Consider the following 21,966-nt stretch of genomic DNA (forward strand, 5'->3'; position numbering starts at 1 on the left):
TAGTGGTGAGAAATTGGAATCAGCAAACAGTAACAGTGAATGGAATAAGTTCTTTCTATCTATCTATGCACTAATCAGCAATCTATATGCAAATGAGTATCTCTATGTAGACATTGTGCAGATTCATATTTATTAGTATATTATGTTTAAGATACGTCAAGTCTTAAAAGCAGTTGAGATATAACTTATTTGGTGTTAATGAACTAAAAACACGAATTGATAAAATTTCTAGAAGTTATAATACAAAATATTGTGGATGGTAGGTGTTTTGTTCTTCTTACTTTAATGAATTATCTATAAATTTCTTAAAATTAATTTTTACTACATTTCTCCCTCTGTGTGCCTGTGTGTGTGTGTGTGTGTATGTGTGTGTGCCTGTGTGTGTGTGTTTGCAGTGTGCAGGTTTTTTTAGTTGGATGAGCCCAGTATGATTGGCAAGCCTGGGAATTCTATTAAGAGCCAACTCCCTCAGTCATGCCTCTTTTCCATCTGATTTCTTCTGTTGGCTGTAGGCTCTCTGACAAGCATGATCTTCTCCCTGAAGAACATGTGCACATGTGGGAGTTAGAGAACAATTTGCTGGAGTCAGTTTTTCCTCCAACCATGTGTGTCCTGTGGCTCAAACTCAGCACTTCAGGCCTGACCCTGAGAATCAAGATGAATTATTTTTATCTACTTTATCAGGGTATGGAGTGAACTGGCATCCAAGGTCCTTCTTTCCCTATAAGCTAATCTACCTCCTAATCTGCTGTGTTTTCTCCTCCTCCAAACAACTGTGGCCATTAAAACCCAGATTTGATGTAGGACAGTTCAACAGAGCTTGCTCTCTGATGACACCATGAAGATGAATCTCTGTGGTATTGCCTCACCGACAGATTTGGAGTCCAGCTGGGTTCTGGAGGAGTGGACATCAGTACCACACATGGCAATGAGTGTGCTTTGGTTTAAGATTCCTCTTACCTACTTAGGAGAAGGCAGAGGGATCTGAAGAACACTTTCTAGGCTGATTTGGTGTTTGTAGATTGTGGAGGTAACAGGACCATCTTGAATTTAGACTACATTTCTCCAAGGGCCTTGAAATGTGGAGTTGTGAAATGGAAGCAGGCAAGTGGCTTTGTGCTTAGGCTCACGGTCTTCCCTCTGTCCTGGCAGGAATCACAGAGACTAGCATTACAACTCCAGGGGCAGTTTTTGAGACAGACTCCTGAACATCTGTCTGCTTCTACCTGACATCTTTCTTCTCAGGTAGGAGGGAGGGTAGAGCCCTAGTCAGTTTTGATTTAGTAAGATCTGCAGGGCAGTGGTTGGACCACATGCATCTCTGTGAGGCTTGATAAGCAAACCCAGAAGAAAACCTGGTTGTAGCTGAATATGCAATGGAGAAAAGCAAATAAAGAAAGAAGGCAAAACAAAAATACAATGGAAAGTAAAAAATAGTGAATAGAAGAAATTGGGGACCAGACTCATGTCTGATTGAAATGAAGGGAGAAAAAAAATAGGAGAACCACTCAGGAACTAAAACAAGGTCTCTGGAAGTTATACAGGATTAGGAAGGCTGGTAGCCTTCTCACAAGGATACAGGGGCTTTCAGTGCCCCCTGGCGCACCCCGCCCCACCCCACTCCACCCTGCCAACAGGACTGAGTGACTCAGCTAGGTTTTTAGATAGTCAAGTGATTTTGGACTTGTCACAGTCTCCCTTAGGTCCCTCTTGAAGGCCTGAAGATGAAGCTGTAGATTGGCAGGGACCCTTTAGTATGGACATTCTATGATGTACTTGAAAGGGGGACAGGCATGATTCCTGGCGATTATGTCATCCATTCATTGTTCCACTTGCCTTGTGTTAGTTACCCTTTGACTCCAAGGGTGAGTGTTGGAAGATGGCACTCTTCAGAGAGTCTGTGCTTACCCTGTGAAGCTGAGAGAAAACAATTCCTCTCGTTCATTTAAAGCTTGGGCCGGGAGGCAACATCAAGGCTTTCAGGCCAATTACAGAAATGCAGGGTCCCAGATTCTTAATGTGTAGGTTTTGTAGATATTCAGTTTCCCAAGTTTCTAAGGGTTCATAAAAATTTGTGTGGTAGTTACTCTAATATTTGTTTTTCTCAGGAATAGGGAAAAGCAAAAGTTACCAAGAGTTGTAATTTATGAACTCATGAACTATGCACACAGGGCACATGGGAATACATATGCAATTATCACCTGGATTAAGGCATAGAACACTCTGGAACTCCAGGATAATTTTTCTATGTCTTTTCATCAACACTTATGTTTCTGTTTACCCCAGAGCTTAGCTGTTTTGGCTTCTGTCATTACGTAGTGTGTTTCTAAGCTTCGTTTAGATGGAGTTGTCTGCACTTGGGATCTATCGGGAGAAGCTGGCCGTTCCCTTCCCAGCAACCACTTACTCGACTGTGGCTCCTTTGCTAACCTGTGCAGACACCAAGACATTGCTGAGATACAGTACTTGTCTGCCCCTACAACGTACTGCTGCCTGCAGTGTAGTCTTATAATTGACAACAGTGCTAGAGATACCGCCGGGAGCTAAAATAAATAGCAGCTCAAACCTGACGATCCAAGTTCTTCAATCTCTGGAACCCACATAGAGCCAAATGTAGTGTCAAGAATCTGCAATTCCAGAGCTGTTGCCCTGGGATGAGATGTGGAAAAACAAGAACCTTCCAGAAGGAAACAGGAAAGCCCCTGTTCCCCAAAATTGTCCTATGATTTTCATATGTTTGTGGTGGCATGGGTGTGTGAGTGAGCACACAGAACACACGTCAAGTTCCCATCCTTTTTGATCAACACTATGAGAGTTAAAAAAATCAGTTGTGGATGGGGGAAACAGCCTGTAGAAGACAAGAGGAATTGAGTTTATTGGAGAGTTGAGGTAATTGTGTAAGGTGGTGGGGTGGGTAAATGACTCCTGGGGGTACTTTAGATTTTGCATTTTTGGTACCTGGTTTTGGGCATGTCTCTTAGAATGCCGTTTGAAAGGGCAAGATGGCAGAAAGAATCTCATTTCTGAACAATGAACTAACCACATGTCTTAGACATTTGATTCACAAATGCTCCAGAAACACAAATAGACTGCTTTTCAATATAGGGCCACTAGATGGGGATCTTGAGTCAATCATAACTGGCCCACTCCCCCACTTCCTGTTTTTTTTTTTTTTTTTTTTTTTTTTTTTTTTTAAAACCAGGGTTTGAATACATATGATGCGAGTTTACAATTTTGGCATTTCATGTTGTTGTTGAACTTTTTGGGGACAGTAATTTAGAGTGAAATGCATTTAGTTTTAAATGTATGAGCTTAATTAATTTTTCATCTGGGGTCTCGGTAGGGTGGAAGGGCCCCAGTGTGCTGTGGCATGCTATTAATCCTGTGCTAAATTCTGGCAGAAGTTACTACTGCTTATTCACATTTCCCCCACAGGGTGTGGTTAGTTGCAGTGACTGTCACTGTACCTTATAACTGATTAAAAGCAGAAATCCTCACTAGACACTGCTCTCGCAGCAGCCGGCAACTGCACTTGGTGGTTTTGTTTCCATAGGATGAGCAGGTTCTACGTTTCAGCTTATGAAAAACACTAGCAAGCAAGGGCTCACGCTTTTTGCTTTCTTCATTTTAAATGAAATTCCAAAGTGGTTTTTAGATTCAACCACAATGTGACCTTATAGAAAGATCTCGAAATCCGACGTAAAGACCTTTTCTGTTGAAGGCAGCCATGCATCTGAGGAATAAAATTACTCTCTGCCGGAAACAGTGACCGAAGCGGCTTGTCCTCCCTAAGACGTTTCTAGCAAACTCAGGAGTTGGACGGCCTTGTCTGTAATGTGCTGACCGTCTACCTAGGGACAATGTGGCCATTTGGTTTTTGGCTGCTATCTGAAATGAGTTTGAGTGTCTCAGCTCATTTCATGAGAAACACAAATAAAGCCCACATAATAAAACATGCAATTTGGGATTATTGCCAGTCTCCATTCAGAAGGTGCCCAGACCTCAATTTCTGAAAACGAAATTCTGTTCCACATAGATAGAAGCTCCGGGACTTCCAGACTGGCTCCAGTGGAGTCACGGGAAGGAAGAAGAGGAAATTGTAAACCATGAGGCATCATGCCAGAGGAAATGCCTCCGGTGACCCAGACTGAATGCCCTGTGGTCTCAAAGACCCCACATTCAAACTGCGCGCTGTCTGGGCGTGCTCGACTCGAAGGCTCAGGCCGGGGCTGTCCTCTGTCTCTGCTTTTCCATACCGTGCTCTGCCTTGTAGCTTCCTTATGCTGCGTAATAAAGAAAGATAAGGGCTTCACTTCTTTCTGCCTTTACCTGCCTCTGCCACAGTTCCAAGTACAGGGGACCCGGGAGGTCTGCATCAGTGTGGGCCCTGAGAGCTCACTTCACGACTCTGTGAGAGAAACAGACCCCAGGGGCTGGCTGCAGCTAGGGCGAGGAGAGGCTCCCGGTGTGGACGTTAGTGAAAGACCGTTTTCATAAGTGTGGGACATCATCCAAGAAATGTCTCAGATTTCAGACTTTGATCCCTTTCAGCAAGCGGAGATTATTTTCAGTTGTTTATTTCTTTTGTATGTCTTTTTCTTAAGCATCAGTAAACCATGTTCATCAGGGAGAAAAATTGTAGTAAACAGACATTTCCTGGGTTTGGGGGAAGTAACTGTTTGGGAGCCTGTCATCTAGATAAAAACTCAGCCAGTGTCTGTCTGGACATTCTTTGATCCGAGCTCTGTGGGTATGTACATAAAGTATTTCAAGAACAGTGGTCATTTTACAGTACAACTTTAAGGCCTTTGAAGACACGGGACTATCTTCTTGCTCTACAGTTTACCAAGCATTTATTTATAACTTCACAGTTAGCGGCTGCCTTGTATCCCGTGCTAAACAATCCCTTAATTTTGAAGAGTACCTTCAACATGTTCACTTTATTGATGGTATAAACAACCCTGAAGTTACACTGAGAGAGTTTTACTGTATATGTCAATATATCTAATTTGGACAACTGACAGTGCAGATATCACTTTCAGTGTGGAAGGAATAGCTTCTTCAGGAGTATGGGGGACAGACGTTGGCTTGTACAGAGAACAGAAGGCTCTCCTTCCATGAGAAAATACCCTTCACACGCACAAGCATAAGTATCCCATGTACACCATTTTAATGTAATGGAAAGTAGTTACTTTAATCCCTAGAGTCTCTGGTTTAATGGAAAAGCTAGAGGGGACACAAGATGCATGAAACTGTTTTCAAGTCTTTGTTGGGCTTAGAATGATGAGAGTTTACGTAATTAATCATGAGGGGATGTTTTTAGTCACAGAAATGATCATTAGCACCGCACTAGAGTTAAGTAATCTTTATAGCAATATAAAAATGCCATTTTACCCTTAGATCTTACCGAGATTTCGCTTCTCTTTTATGCTCTTTGGCATTGCAACACCCAGTAATTGAATGCTCCTTACTAATGAGGACAGAGAATGGAACCGGCTAAGCTAATGTGTCCATGGAAATTTTCTGAAGCACAGTCCCAAATATCACCACCACAAATTGTGTTAGCCCAAAGCTAGGAAAAAGGGAAATTAAGTTGTGATAATTGTGGTGCTTAAAGAATTGCCCCTACTCTTTAAGTTATTAGCATTTGTTTGTCCCTGTTTTTCTTTCCTTTTAAAAAATGTTTCAAGCTACAGATTCTCTCTAAACATCTTCAGTTTGCATATTTGTCCGTTGCTCTGGTTGGTATTGGAGTTTGCCGTAGTTTTAAACAAGAATGTGAGTGGTAAGTTTTTTGGCAAACAGATGGCTCCTATTAGATTTGCTTTGACAGTCATCATGGTACTTAGCCATCCCGTTTGTTCTCACGACAATACAGGTCAATGGTTAACAGAAGCCCTGGAAACAGGGGAGCTTGATGTGTATTGGACGATCGTAGAGTTTTCACTGGTGATGGGCGAAAGGGTACGAGAAAGCACGTGACTGGCCATCCTCCACAGGCCGGGTTCCCTAAAACCCGAGGCTGTAAATGTCAAAAGATCTTCCCGGGGAAACACAAGTGCTCTTGCTCTGTGCGACTCATGTTCAGAAGCCAACAGCTTTCTTCCAGATAGAAGACACTGGTGGACTCTGCTGAAAGGGCCAACACAGTGCGTCAGCTACTATCCCATTTTGTCTCCATGACAAAATGCTTCTGCATGAGGGCAGTTGAAGTTTTTTGTTTTTTTCTTATTTGCTCAAATTTAGGTGTGTTGTCTTCTAACTAAAAATCCTTTAAGAAGTTAGTGCAAACGCATTTGTATTTCTAGAAACAGAAGCTTAGGGGTGGTCTAGCTGTAACTTTTCTCTCCTTGTTCAGCGGGCGACCGTTCAGTAGGGACACATGCCTTATCATAGGTGCCCCTCATTACCAGTCTTAGCAAATGTAACTTATAGAAAATAGGGAACCAAAGTGTCATTCCATGAAGCACCTTTACATTTTAAAAAGCAAGAATGTCTCTTGTGCTTTCAAAATGTAATTTAATTGGTTCCAAACATGAGAAGTTGGATTTTGATCATAGTCTATAAAGGATTAAAAAAAACCTATAAGGGCAGACTCAAACTCCAACTGAAAAGGATTCCTTGTAAAATTTCAAATGCAACTCTTTAATCTTTCACCAAACTATTAAGAAGTATTATAATAGCCTTATTCCATTGAATTTCTTTTGTTATAGAAGCCCAGATCATTGAGATGGTCTTTATATATTTAAAAATATGCTTATATTTTTTGAAATGTCTTTTTTGCTGTGTAATTAAAAAATGAAAACATAGCATCTCTTTTCTTTTTGGAAGCTTCCCCACAGGACTTCTCTGTAATTCAGTATTAGCGTAGGAGAGCAGAGAAGGGATTAGGGCTTCCCTGTCACCCTGTGCTCCTTAGAATCTTAGCCATTGGTGAAAGAAGTGGATAGATATAGTCGCAGAGATAATCATATTCATCTTTCTGAATACATTTTGAAAACTATTTTTTAAGATTATCATATAGAAAAGAATATAAATTATGTTGTCTTTCTAATAAATTGATCCTTTTCCTTCATGTTTGAATGAGAAACACTAGATGTTTTCTGTCTATTGTTTAGTTATGAGAACTTCCACACTTACACATACACACACATACACACACACACACACACAAATACAAATACACACACCCACAGCCACACCATCCTTTTCCTTAAGAAAGGAGTCAATCTGGTCTGCTGCCTTGCTGGCCTGTAGTCACAAGCTGCTCAACAGGGTGATGGAGAAATGGCAAATTCAGTGTCTGTCCAGGCTAATGTAAACTTCAAGGCCAGTGTAAAAACAAAAATCTCCAAACCAAAGATGAACAACAGCAAGAACATAAGACAAGACAGAAAGTGTGGAGAGGACCGGGCTGAATCTCAGGGTGACACACTTTGCAAGCCTGTGAGGCTCTGGGTTCAGTGGAATGTAATATAAAACAGCAGCAAAGGCAAAATAAAACAAAGAACTTGTGAAACTATGTCAGCTTATTTCTCCTAAGTCATTAGAAAACAGGCAAACACTGTGGATCTTTCATTAGAGAGCAGGAAGACAACTGACACAAAGATAAAAACATACCAAAAATGCAAACTACACATGAGGTCTTGGTTTGTTGGATCCCGTCAAAGCCAGTGACTATTGCAGGCTGGGTGAGTGAATGAGAAATAAGTTCTTTGGAGGCTTCATGAGAACTAGACTGCCGGTTTTTAAAAGCAAAGGAAGGCATGGGCTGGACTTAAAGTAACTCCCACCTCACAGCTCCCTTATGGAGGTGGCCATAGAGTATTTTTCTAAATTGCCTTTGGATTTCAGACCTTCTAAGAGTGCATGATACCTTCAGACAGTGACTTGTGATGCCAGGCAGTTGAGGGGATGAGAGGAATACTTTCTTGTTTGTGTGGCCTGTCTGACTCCACTGGAATGCAAGACAAACGACATCCTTTGTTCTTTTCAGCATGATGTACTTAGCATCTGCAAGTGAGTCTGGTACATAGTAGGGACTTCATAAATCTTCCTGGAAAGATGGCATTGACTGGAAAAAAAAATGGACAAAATTAAGAATGTACTCAGAAAGGAGGGGGCACAGAAATGGAGAGATGAGGGGTTTCACAACCACACCAGATAAGTATGTATCATTTTTTTCCAGTCTTGGAAGCTGCAAGGTGAGTGTGAACAATGTTGCCAAATAAGGGCCAGGCAGGGGGCGTCAGTTATCTGACTTCCTTCAGAGAAGTCCCATGGCTGGGAACATCCTTATAATTCCTTGCTCTCTTGCTTCTCTGTTCTTCGAGCGAGGCCTTCCTCTTCTGGTTGCCTTCTGCCTGTGTCAACACTAAGTGTGGCTTTGTGGGTCATGAGCGTAAGAGTGGGTAGCTGAGAATACTGGTGTGAGCATCAAACAGGTCTGGGCGTCTGTCCAGGATAGCCACCTCAGTATATCTGTGTATTTGGACGGATAACAATCATGCCCATCTTGTCAGGCTCCTGGAAGATTAATGGGAAGATGTCTGATATGGGCCCTAAATGAGAATGACACTGTAGGGTGACTCACTGGCCATGGAGTCACCTCACAATAGGCCGTGCCTGTTGTGCACTTAGCTAAGGACTGGTTTGTGAGCAGCCCTTGGCAATGAGCTAGGTTATATTTCTTTGTGTGTCTTTTCTTTGTTCCTAGTCTTGAGCAATGCAGCAGAGGAGAGGAGAAGAGACGATTCTTACCTTCCAGAAGGATGTGGGATCGTGAGTAGGGATGTATTTGGCAGCACCACTGACCTGTGTTTCCCGGGATCTCAGAGGTTGGCTACGTGTCACCATTAACAATGAAATGATCGACATGCAATGAACTCTCTTTAATGTGGGCATTAAAACACTGGGCATGTTAGCATAGTCAATTTAGTCCTGCTGCAGCCAAAGACAGTCCTTCACAAATTCTGTGTCTTCTTTCAAGTTGATTTCCAAGTGCTTACATGGCACCAGTCATTCCATAATAGGCTGGATCTGGAGCCGTTGGGTATGGTACTAGACTGTGTTGTTATTCAGGTTTTGTGAAGAAAACTATGTGGTGTCATGGTTTAAAGGGTCTCTCCACCGTGGCAGTCAATCCTTTAAGAGGAAGAAGAAACATGTGGATACACTTTCCCTCTTAACTATTAATAATGTATTTGAAAAATTATAATTCTGTATTAAAATAACAAAAGTACAGTCATATGCCAAATCTACAAAACACCCCTGTATTTCTATGTATGTAATCAGAAGAAGATACTAAAGAAAATTCATATGCAGATACAATTGCATGCCTTTATTATTGCCTTTCCATGATCAGGATGTGGATTTGTTTGTTTGTGTATGTGTGTGTGTAGGTGTGTGTGTGTGTGTGTGTGTGTGTATATTTGTACATATACATACATATATTTACCTTCCCCATGCCTCCATTGAGAAAAGAGCAGGCCTCCCAGAAACACTGACCAAATACAGCATACTAAGCTACAATAAGACCAGGTACATACCAATGCATGTAGGCTGGATGAGGCAACCAGTAGGAGGAAAAGGGTCCCTCAAGTAGGTAAAAGAGAAAAGGACAATGCCTCCTTCCCTCTTCCACATTCAGGAACCCCACAAGAGCACCAAGCTACTCAGCCATAACATATGCATAGAATCTAGGTCAGACCCAGGCAGACCCCCTGGTCTCTGTGAGCCATCACCCATCAGTTGATGCTGGCCCTGGTATTGTGGTGTTGTCCTTGCTCCTTTTGGCTCCTCCAGTGGATTTGTTTCTTTCCTTCCTCCTCACAGCAACTTTAAACTGAGAAATTCTTGCCAGCTCCTGTTGGCCATCCTCATCCCTCCTTTTGCATTAATACGGACTCCTCTACATTAAAAATACTAAGATCTGTTCAGAAGTCTAACATCCCTTCCTGCTTTTGCTTTCTTATGATTTTCATACACTGCTCCCAGGAGAAAAGCTCCCCATAGCAAGACTTTAATTTTAAAGATTAAGCCTTGTGACAGAACAGTTGTATTAAGATGAGAGCCCAATTTCAGACCAAGCACCTATTGAAAGGTGAGCAGCTCGGTGGTTCCTAGCACATTCACTGATGTGTTTATCATCTTACTCAATTTTAGGATGCTTCTATTACCTTTAACAGAAATCCATCAGCGGTCACCCTCTTCCCTTATCTAGCTTCATCTTTGGCCTTAGCACCAGACAACCACTGTCATACACTGACCTGTTTCTTCTCTTTTCAGTTGGCCTTTTGGGTTGAAGAGAAGGCCCAGTGGTTCAGAGTGCCTACTGCTTATTCAGAGGAGTCCAGTTCTATTCCTAGAATACAAGCAGTGGCTCACAAACTGCCTGTAATCCCAGTTCTTGGGTCTCTGACATCCTCCTTCTTGCCTCCATAGACTTCTGCATTCACATGGTGCACATAAATTCACACAGGCACACACATAGCCATACTTTAAATTTGCCCAGTCTAGAAATTTTACATAGTGCTTGCTCTTAAGTTACACCATACATGATTGTGAACAACTGAAAGTTCACTAAATACCAGGCTCAAAAGCATGTTTCTAAAGAAAGCATAGGCACAGAAGAAAAGCTGTGTTGCTTTAGTTACATGTTTCTGTATCCGAGTGAGGTAAACCACAGACACTGGTCATCGTGGACAGAGCTTGACAAAAAGTGTTTTTAGCATTTCTCAGTTACCACAAGCCGGGAGGCAACGGTACTGTTTCCCTTACACTTTTTAGGGCTATATTCTGTCTAATTTGGATGGTGTTCTGGAAGAAAAAAGTCTAACTCCCAGGATTATGTGTGAGCCACATGCCTTCTCTTGTCAGAACAGAGTGCTGACATAATTCTTTCCTTTTAATAAAGTGAACTATTACAATTATTTCTTCTCTGAATGATGGCTGAAACAGATGTATTTTAATCTACAGGGCCTAGCAAATGAAATTTACAGGTCACAAAGGATTTTCTAGTTAATAAATGTTTTAAATAGAAAGTGCTAAGCAAAATAAATATGAAACTATGCTGCTTTGCATAGGATTAAAAAAGCAAAACTGGAGGTCTTTCCATCAAATCATTGATTAATAAGGTGAGAGGATTTTATACTATTGAGATCAGTCTTCTAGAATATCATGAAATGCTGCCTTGTGCATGTCTGTAAAAGAAAAAAACAAAACAAAACAAAACCTCAAGACCTGTTTGAGGACATTGACTGCTTGGGTAACCAGGTTGTTGCTGGTACACACATACTCTAATGCTGGGATATTCTCTCCATTGCAGTATAATGGTGAACTGAAATCAACAAATTAGCTTAAAGCTCAGCTCGAAACATTCGTAAAGTTTGTTTTCAATGACAAGAGATTATGTCAACCAAAATATTTTTCATGACTGCCAGCAAATGTCTAGCATCAAAAATGAAGACATTAGATTAGTTTGGTAAACATTTTCTTTTCTTTCTTCTTTCTTTTCTCTGTTTTTCTTTTTCTTTCATTCTTTCATTCATTCTTTTTCTTTTCTTTGTAAAGAAAAAAATAAAGAGACTTTCTGGTGCTGTGAGTTGTTTTTAAGCTAAATAAAGGTAAAGATGGTTGAGGTTTCCTAAATTGCTGGTGTGGAAAACCTTGAAGTAACTTTCATGGATAAACAGTGTAAACATGTTTCACCGCGCGCCCATATTCTGATCTGCTTTGTATTTCACCTTAGATGAGATGAAGCCCCGAAGAAATCAACTTTGGGAAAATACAATTGGGGCTTAGGGGGCCTAAACTGTACCCCAAGCCAACTATGTCTTGAAAGTTACTCTTTTCATTGTAGTCGAATGGACAGAAAATACAGGGATTCCATTCCAGATTAACCTCTCTACTTTTTTTAAGTTATAAAAATCATGTTTTAAAGAATTGTTTATAGAAAGGAGTCAGGTGTTGCTCTAGCCTGGCTAACCCTGGCTGTGACCCCTCCCCCTCCCCTCTTTTAAATTGCAACCAGACAGACTCTGATACGATGCACAGATGTTATTCTAACAACAAACCGAGTTTTAGAATTATAATTTAGAGTGTATTGGATGTATCACCGGAAGGCAGGGTGGCTCTGCAGTTGTCAGGCGTATTGTGCTGTTGTGTCTGAGCGAATCTAAATCTTTCCAAGCTTTGGTTGAGTGGGTTAATTCCAGGACCTGAATTACAAGTGCAATTTGAATTACATTGCAAATGCTGAATTCACTTCACTTTAGCAAAGTGCTTTCTTTCTCCCTCCTCAGACTTAGGAATTTTAGCTGTTTTGACGTTTTTCGAACGTTGGAATATTTCAGTTAGCTGTGGAAAGTCATTCTACCTAGCAAGAAGAGGAAGGGCCACCCCCACCTCTTTATTGAACCCCTACATTTATTTATTTTTGTTTGCCTCTTTTATTTTTTTGAAATATCTTTTAACATTTATCACACTGATTCAAGCCTTTAAGATGTTAGCAACCCTGGAGCCTTCCCAGGCAGTGTGGCATTGGTTCTTGAGTTGTGTAATAAGCCTTTTGTAAAAACACTGTCACAACACTCAAAACAACCCAGCGGACGAAGGAACGAACGAACAGGTAAGCAAAGTATGTGGTATGTTCTTAAATAATTACAAACTGGGCTTCCTGATTTTGTGAATACCATCAACTTACAATTTAAAAAGGATACAAAAATCATACTAACTATAGCTTCACAATACTTATTATTCATTTCTACAAATACATTTATAATCTATTGTCTCATATATTTCCCTTAACCCATAGATAAATTCATAGAAAAACACTGACTTCTCTTTTTAATATTTTTTAATTATAACACTGACTTGGACAAAGAACAAACAGGTCAACTGGATTGTTCCGACTTTGTACTCCACCCCAATTCTGTTCTAACCACAGACCTTTGGTGGGGCCGCAGCCAGGCCAGGCCTGCACCGTGGAAAGAACAGGTTGGGGTGGGCCAGGCCTGCACTGTGGAAAGAACAGGTTGGGGTGGGCTGGGCCTCTGCTTCTTTGGGGGAGATAATATGAAGCATTTCAACAGTCAGGCGAGATGGCAGGCAACCTGCCTGGTAATTATTTAAGAACATACCACTTTATGTGTAGCATACAGTCTGAGATCAGGCTGCTCAAGCGTGACACTGTAGTTTTCAGGCTGCAGAGGGATTTATCTTGCAGTCTTTACAAAAGAAGACTGATTGAATAATTGTCATCAGAAGACAAGAATATACAGGTTAATGTTGGGAGTTCAAATTTTAAAGAGAACCTGCTAAATGAAATAGGGGAACACTGCTGCTAATTGTAGCGATCTTCAGCAGAGAACAGGAAATGGCTAATCAATCTAGAACCCTGGGTAGCTTGCCTTCCCGGCTTTGCTCATGGCTGCCCTCCCTTCCTTAGTTCTGAAGTCTCTATACAAGAAAATACTTCTCTGTCATGGGACTGGGATAACCATGGCCTGTGTGAATCACAGGGCCCTGTGTGGCCTCAGACACAGCCACCACCAGCAGCCCTGCTGCTGCGTGTTCAGGTTCCTGCAGTTACAGCTCTTCCTTCATTCCCCTGGTTTTTGCAACATCACATAATTTGATTAAGACAGATTTATCCACTTCAACCATACACAATTAATGGAACATTCTGTTGCAACAATATTTACAAAAGAAATGCCAGCTAACTGTGGAAATAGATCACAACCTATACTTTTAAAAAAACAGTCTTTTAGAAATATTTAAATGAGTGTTTCATTTATGCTCCCCTCCATAAATGAAAGGGAGAAGAGCCCCCGAGAAAAATTATATTAAAAAAATCGACTGTGTGGGCTGGGAAGATGGCTTAGCGGGTAAGAGAGTGCTTGACTGGGTCTGAATCTCTAGCACTCATGGAAAAAGCCAGGAGTGGCTGTATCTGCCTGTAACCCTAGCACTGGGTTTGAAGTAGGATCAGATGGGTGGAGACTAGCAGATCTCCATCTCCCTAGCCAGCCAGCTTAGCCAAAACAGCAACCTTCCACTTCCATGAAAGGCCAGGGTAGTAAAAGAATCAGACGGGCAGTGATAAAGAAACACACTAGATGTCCTCCTTTGGTCTTTGTATGAATGCATCAAATACACATGCATGTACCACATAGGCACGTGCACATGCACACGCGCGCGTGCGCGCACACACACAAACACCTTTTTCTCCTCCTCTTCCGACTACTAAAAGAAAATAAAATGGCTGCTTCCTGATGATGAAACAAAAATCATGTATTACAACCTTTAACCATTTGTATTTGTTTTCCTTTCCAAATCTATATTTTTAAACAGCTAACCCTTTATAAATGGAGATTTTTGTTCTTTGTACAATTTATGTGGGATACAAAAATTATACCAGCAACAACTTCACACATACTTATTCATTTCTATGAATAGATAACCTGGATTATCTTGTCTGTTTCACATAATACAAGCAGAACTTTCAAACCATCTCTAGACATAGGCATTTTGGTCTTTAACCAGAAAAAAAAAATGTATATAAGTTTAGAACCTTGTATTAATGGAAAACATACTGAAATTTGCTCTTTTTTGTTCTTCTTTTAAGAAAATGTCATTATGTGGATAGGAACAATACAATATTCAGGCCATAACTTTGCAAACAAAGTCAGGGGTTGTGAAATTTAACGTTCTCTTAACAGCATTAACTTACCCATGTGGCATATATAGTACATTAAGGGGCCACATTTTGCTGTCTTCCCTGTAATTGGAAATATTCTATATGTACAATTGGAGTGAGCTAATGTTTCTAGCAAACCTTAACTTTTGCATTTCTTGACTTTTTTATGTTTGAATTTGTAGCCTGGGCATTTGCATTAATGTAGTTATTTGCATTTCATTATGGCTCCTGTTAGGTTCCTCAAGGGCTGGAGTCTTTAGGTGAGTGTTTTCCTAAAGGCCTGTTTAAATGAACATCTCACCTTGTTCTTCTTTGGTTTGCGTATTTATGATCAACAGATAGACTAGTTTACATTTTAACATTTTGTGCTGGCTCAGAGCTGATGGTTTTGGCTGATTGTAAGTGCCCAGGATTTGAGCAACAACTGAATGGGCTGGGGGTTAGATGAAGGATTTTACAGACGTTCATCAGCAATATAGGAATAAGAAAGACGGTGATAATATCAGAAAGCTGTTCTGAATAACAAACAACTAAGAAATTTATTTTGGCAAGTGAAGACTGCATTGCTGTCAGACTCTGCTCTCCCATGTCTTCTCAGGGTGCTAGTGTTTAAAATGCTCTGGGGTTGCAAAGAACAGTTCCATAAATCTATATATAAAAGAAACAAGGAAAGAGAGACAGAGAGAGAGAGAGAGAGAGAGAGAGAGAGAGAGAGAGAGAGAGAGAGAGAGAGAGAGAGAGAGAGAGAGACAGAGAGAGAGACAGAGAGAGAGACAGAGAGAGAGACAGAGAGAGAGACAGAGAGAGAGAGACAGAGACAGAGACAGAGACAGAGACAGACAGGGAGAGACAGAGAGAGAGAGCGCGTACACACTCGCGCGCACACACACACACACACACACACACACACACGCCTTGTTTCCTGTGGGCAGGTGCATCATAGGGCTGAAAGGAAACACGACCCCCTGCAGCTGGAGTTACACGCTGTTATGAGCCACTAGAAACAGGAGCTGGAAACCAATAGAAGAGAAGCAAGCCTTCTTAACTGCTGTGACTCCTCTCTAGCACCAAGAAAATGAGTTCTGAAGAGATGATCTGGTTATCTCAAAAAGGGATAGTAAAGAAGGGGAATGTGTGTCATACTAAAACCAAAACCAAAACAAACAAAACAAAAAAATCCCCGCATCTAATTGCGCATTGGGCATTGGAAAGTTTTTACCTGAAGATTAGATGCAAATGGAAAATGGCAGGAAAGTCCAGTGGGAGAAAGGTGGTTAGCCTGATGAGGCTCCATATTTCCTGAACTTCCCTTTGCACTGATTAGCCAATGCTGTCAGATTATGACGTCAAGCTCGCACAGTAAGATGTAGTGTGGTTACTACCTATGTCACTGATGAAAGACAGAGGCTTTCTTGGTCCTGTGTGCTCAGCAGCCTGCTTTGGGTTTCAGCACAAACACTGTCCTTGCGGGAAGAAGTTGTATGCCCTCCTCTTCACCGGTGTCCCTGTTATCAATATCCCCCAACAGACTGGTACCTTTGTCACAGGAGCATCCCACACCAGGGCGTCGTCATCACCCTGCTTGTTTCCTGGTCTGTGGATTTGAACAAACAGATCATGGTGGATGTCCCTCATCCTGTATCATACAGAGTAGCTTGTAGACCTAAAATATTTGCCTTCTCTCCTTTGACAACCACCAGTCTCAGTGTCTCCTCTTGGAGGTTATTTCCAGAGTATCACACAGGTGGAATGCACGGGGGTAGCTAGACCACAGCTCTCAGTGGGAGGCTGGAGCGAGGGGAGCAGAGGCTGCACAGGGGCCTGCCAGAGAGGCCGGGAATGGCACGCTTCAAATCTAGGAGCAGTGAGTGGTAAGGATGGAGGCCAGAAAGAGTAGAAGGCTGGAGACTTGGTAATCAGGGGAGGGGCCTCTGAAGATTGTCAAGTAGTATTCAGGTGCCAGTTACCAGTATCTAGAACACGTATGGCAGGGGTAGAGACAGAAATGTACAAAAGCTAGGGAGAGATGGTGGAAGGGAAGTTGACTGACCTCTGGGACAAGAGGTTAGGGGACAAAGAGTTTCTTTGCCAGGACTCTAAGATAGACAGGGACTGTAAACATAAGATGAGATCCAGATGAGGGCTTATTGTAAAAAAAAAAAAATCTTTCCTACATTGAGAATAGCTGTAACATTGGGCTGCTACCAGACTTAAGAAGATTCCGCACTCCAAGAGAAGAAATCCTTCAATTACAAAGACGAGGACTCCATAGGAGTAATGCTTAACAGAAGTCCTGTAAATGTGGAACTGAGTGAGAGACTCTTTCATGCCTGGGAACTGGGCAAAACAGGTTCATAAAATTTCAGTGGAGTCTCAGACTTGGTCTTGAGTCTGTGTGATTGGTAGGGATAGCTCACGCTTTCCCATGACTTAGAGTTATATGAAAAACCACTGTTCTGCAAAGCATAGTGTAGCTCAGAAGTAGGTCAAGTGATTTATTATTTGCATGATTTCTTTTAATACTAAAAAGCCAGTCTTGTGAAATATATACTACTTCTGCCACCAGTGCTCCACTTCTGAGCTCTAAGCATCTGGCTTTCCAGGGAGGGTCTTCTGCTGCTGGTTTCTGCCCATTCTCCATCATATTTTTTCTATCATGTTGGATTTCAAAATACCAAGGCAATGTCATTGAGCATGAAGCTGGTTGGGGAAGCTCACATCCTCTATAGACCCTGTGAACAAATATACCACTCCACCTACATTTTATTTGTGATGAATCAGACCTTGGAAAAGTTAAGCCTTTTTTTTTTTTTTTTTTTAAACTGAGTCTGCAAGCCAAATGGGTGGTGTAAGAATTTAAACTTTATCAAAGCCCTGAACCATGTGTGTTTAGTTGGTAGGCTGTATACACTAATAATATGCATTGTACCATTAAAGAGACAACATGATGCCAGAGCACATTAGAATCTAACTTATTTTTTAATATTTATTTTTATTTCTTATGTATGGTATTTTGCCTGCATATTTGTTTATCACGTGCATGCAGTTGTTCACGCTGGCCAGAAGAGGGTGCTACATCCTCTGGGACTGGGGCTACAGGTGGTTGTAAGATGCCTTGTGTGGGCGCTGGGAACTGTGAATTTGGATTTTCAGCTGAGCTCTCTCTCCAGTCACAACTCTAACTTCTTTTTAACAAAGGAGAAAACTGAGTCTCTCAAAACCTTTTCTTTGTTTGCTTAGGACAGAAAGTTTACTTATTAACAGCCCTGGTACTGTAGTTAGGTTTTCTGGTAATGATCTACCATAAACAGTAGCTACTTAAGCTTATATATATATTTAAAAAATTATTTTTAAAGTTCAAATAATTCTTTTTTAAAAATAGAAACAATTGTGACAACTCTTTTCTTTCAAATATTGGGGTGAAAACTCTTACTACTGAGCAATGTGCTTTAAGAGCACCACCGTGCTGGGAAATGGCTACTTGACTGTTCACAGGACTCCAGAGGGGACGAGCAATGTTACACATTGCAGCTGCAGTTGTTTGCCAGAGCCCATAAGGAAGATGCCACACATGGTTGTTGGCTGATGAGACATGGGCTCGTCTCATCACAGCAGCGATACCAGCTTCATGAGGAAAGACAGAGCCATATTTGGTGACTTCAGAGCTCACACTTGAGAAAGCTCTTCCTATACAACTCTTGCTCATTCCAGGCCCACAGAAATGGCATAATTGCTTTAATCCAAAACTTAGCAGTTTAAGGGGCAGGATGAGGAAAGTTGGACATGAGCATGACAATCCAATTTGAAGATCTCCTAGTGAAATATCGAAGCATGATTTTCCAAGTTATCAGCCCTCTATGGATCTTTAAAAGTACTCACCCATTTCATAAGGTGAAAGCTATTAGTGAAGCTACCATCATCTCTGTAAGAGTTCATTTTAGAGAAACACTGAATTTCAAGGAGATTCCCATTCATAAAGGATTCATAAAGCAAGATCAACGTTTTTTGTTTTGTTTTGTTTTGTTTTTTAACATTTTTTTTTTGTGTGTTGTAGCATGTATGTGTTCTTGTGTGTGTTCAGGTATACATGCACACATAGAGGCCAAAGGAGGATGCTGGGTATCTTCCTCTGTGGCACTTTCAACAGGTATTTTTGGATGGAGTATTTCACTGGAATAGAAGTTTGATGTTTTGGATAGGGGTTTACTGGCCAGAGAGTTCCTGGGAGTCACCTGTTTCTTCCCCCTAATGCTGGTGTTACAGGCAAGAGCACTCATGTCAAAGCTTTTAAGTGTGTGGACAGGATTTGAACCCAGATTCTCTTGTACATTCTTATCCATTGATTGGTCTCCTCAGCCTCTGAAGAGAGAGGCTTTTATTACTTATAGGATAGTATATGATAAACACTTTATATATATACATATACATATATACACATATACATACACATAAAATATACATATACATACACATGTGTATATACATACATATATATATATATATTCCAAAGAATAATAAATCAAAGCAAAACTATGCTGTATATAGAGAGACATTTTCTTTTCTTCATAGGTAATGAGGAAGGATTTGATTTTTAATGCTTGTTAAAAACTAATATTTTTTATATTCCTCTTTAAGCCACAGACTATCGAGTGTGGAAATATATAACACTTCTAGGAGTTCAATGTAGAAATTACCCAAAGAAAAGTGATTTTCACTTATGGAAATGGTTCATTACATTTCATGTGTATAAATCTGTTCTAGTAGCATTTCTTTGCACAGCAGGTAGACTTGTGGTTTTAAGAAATACAAATTGGGTTATTATTCTTTTTTAAAGAATGTCCTAAGTATAGATTAGGATTATGGAAATATGATATATCCAAATTAACATTAGATTGAAGGAAATTTCAAGATAAAATGAAGATCTTAAGCACATCCTTGGCTGTTGTAGATGTTTCCACGGAGAGCCCTTGACCCTTTTTAGAACTGGCAATTTAAGCCTGGGGACAAATAGCTGCATTTTTTGACAGTCATGTGAAGATTGCATTGGGAACAGCAGATATGAGACCCTTTCTCTGTCAGAACTTAGAATTAAATGCACATCAAAAGCATTGCAAGAAGAGGAAGATCAGTGGGACATAGTCAAACACTCCTAATGAGGAGATAGACTGCTGTATAGCTCCTGTGATGTGTGTCAACTTCGTCTTGACACAGCCAATTCTCCAACTCTCTGCAAGATAGAATGAGGGGAACAAGGATAATTGAAACCCTCAGATAATCCCCAGGTTCCATTTTAGCCCTCGATTGTGGCCGACTTCCTCATAAACCCTTCAGGGGACCAGGAAAGAGGGGCCTTTCCTCTCCCTGATGTTGATTCATTGGTTTTCCCTCAAACTGACTGATAAACCAGGAAATGAATAGACAAAGTCTGCATTGCTCAGGGTCCCAGCAGGAAGCAAGAGGTGTCCTCTGCACATGCTCACAAATTATGCAATCAAAAGAGCATTTTAAAAAGTGTTTGTGTGTGGTTGGGAGTGGTGAAGGGAAAACATAAGATGAAGAAAAGCAAGAGTGTTGGATGTGGCCCTGTCATTCTCTTCCTGGGGACAGAGAGCAAGAGGAGTGATTGCCAACCTGAAGGGTTAGAATTAACTATGAAACACATCTCTCATTGTGTCTGGCAGAGTCTCCAGAGAAGATTAACTGAAGAAGAGAATGCTTGCCTTCATAGTGGGCAGTGCTTTTCAACAAGTAACTCAGGCTCCTCAGAGAAAAAGCACTGCGTGCGTCTGCTTACCTCTACACCTTCCAGAGTATGTCTATGTTGCAGCCATAGACATCTTGCACTGACACTTAAACTCCAGCATCTTCAGCAGAGTGGACTTAAAAGCCATGACTCTCCCTGGAGCTCTGAACACCCACGTTTCTGGACTGGACAGCTATGTGTTCTCTTACCTCCAGCATGCAGTTGGCCATTGCTAGCATACCTTGTCCCTATCATGTAATCCAATTTAATAAACTCCATTTTATAACATGTATTTGTTCTTTTGATTTTATTCCTCTGGAGAACCTTGAAAAAGTTTTGAATTGAACCAAGCAAGACCCAGGGGTCTTGATGGCACTTGGGGTCTTTCCAGTAGCATAGTAACCACTGGCTACCACAATTCCAGACTACGTAGCATGATCTCTCACTGGAAGATCTATGTAGAAGACAAAGAAAGTCTAATGATACTGTCTACAGATCCCAGGGTCCTGAGGTGCAGAGCAGAACAAAGAGGGTGGCGAGAGGATCAGAGAAGGCAAACAGAAAATCCAGCCTAGAAAGGAGGAGGAAACGAAGGGCCACCCACCGTTGTTACGAGTTCCTGCATCCCAAAACAAGCCTACCTGCTCTACAAGAAATACTTTTACAATTAAAAACCCAGTATTTTTCTAGAAAACAGCTATTTGTGATATTTAATGTGTAAATACTTGGAAAATAGTCTTCACCTTCCATACAGGGTAACATAATGAGACAATTATCAGCTTTCATTTAGTTGTTTAAATTTTGAGAGTAGAAAACCTTGGCTGTGATCATTTTATCAGCAGGACCTCTTGGACTGTGTGTAGGGTCCTTGATTAAATCTGCACACACATATGATTTACTCTAATGCTGAAGGGCAGTTTGAAGTCAAATGTTTCAGTTTCCCTTCTGGAAGCCAGGCCTACTTCTACATTTCAGTGGTCTAGAAGACAAGGCCACCTGGATTAGTAGTGAAAGAAAGGGATTAAATCTCTTCTCCAGAGTGATCCAGAAGTACATCAGATGATGAGGCATAATTATTCTATAACATTTATAGAACATTCCATGTTCGTACATCTCTAAGATACCACCTGTCATGGTGGAGTATTCTAAGGCATTAATGGGACTCACACAAAGCGCACAGAGTGAACAGCCATTTGCCTAACTCCTGGCCTTGTTTTAAATAGACATATGTCCTACTCCCAACCCTCCTGAAACACTCCATGATCATGTCTTAACATTTCTCTCTCTACAAGTAGTTAGAGGCTAACATAAACTCGCCTGCTGCTCTTGCTGATTCCACAGTGCTGGGACACATCCTGATTGCCCAGAGTCTTTACTGACTCCTGTTATGGGACCCTACTGCAAGTGACAAGTAAAATTTGGAATTGAGAAGGACTTCAGGTTTTCAGAATTACTTTGACTTTCAATTTGTTGGATTGAGAAATTGTCTCTTTCTTTTTAAAATTAATTTGTTCATTTTAAATTC

The sequence above is a fragment of the Mastomys coucha genome, unplaced genomic scaffold (assembly GCF_008632895.1).
Source record: "Mastomys coucha isolate ucsf_1 unplaced genomic scaffold, UCSF_Mcou_1 pScaffold7, whole genome shotgun sequence".
NCBI classification, from domain to species: domain Eukaryota; kingdom Metazoa; phylum Chordata; class Mammalia; order Rodentia; family Muridae; genus Mastomys; species Mastomys coucha.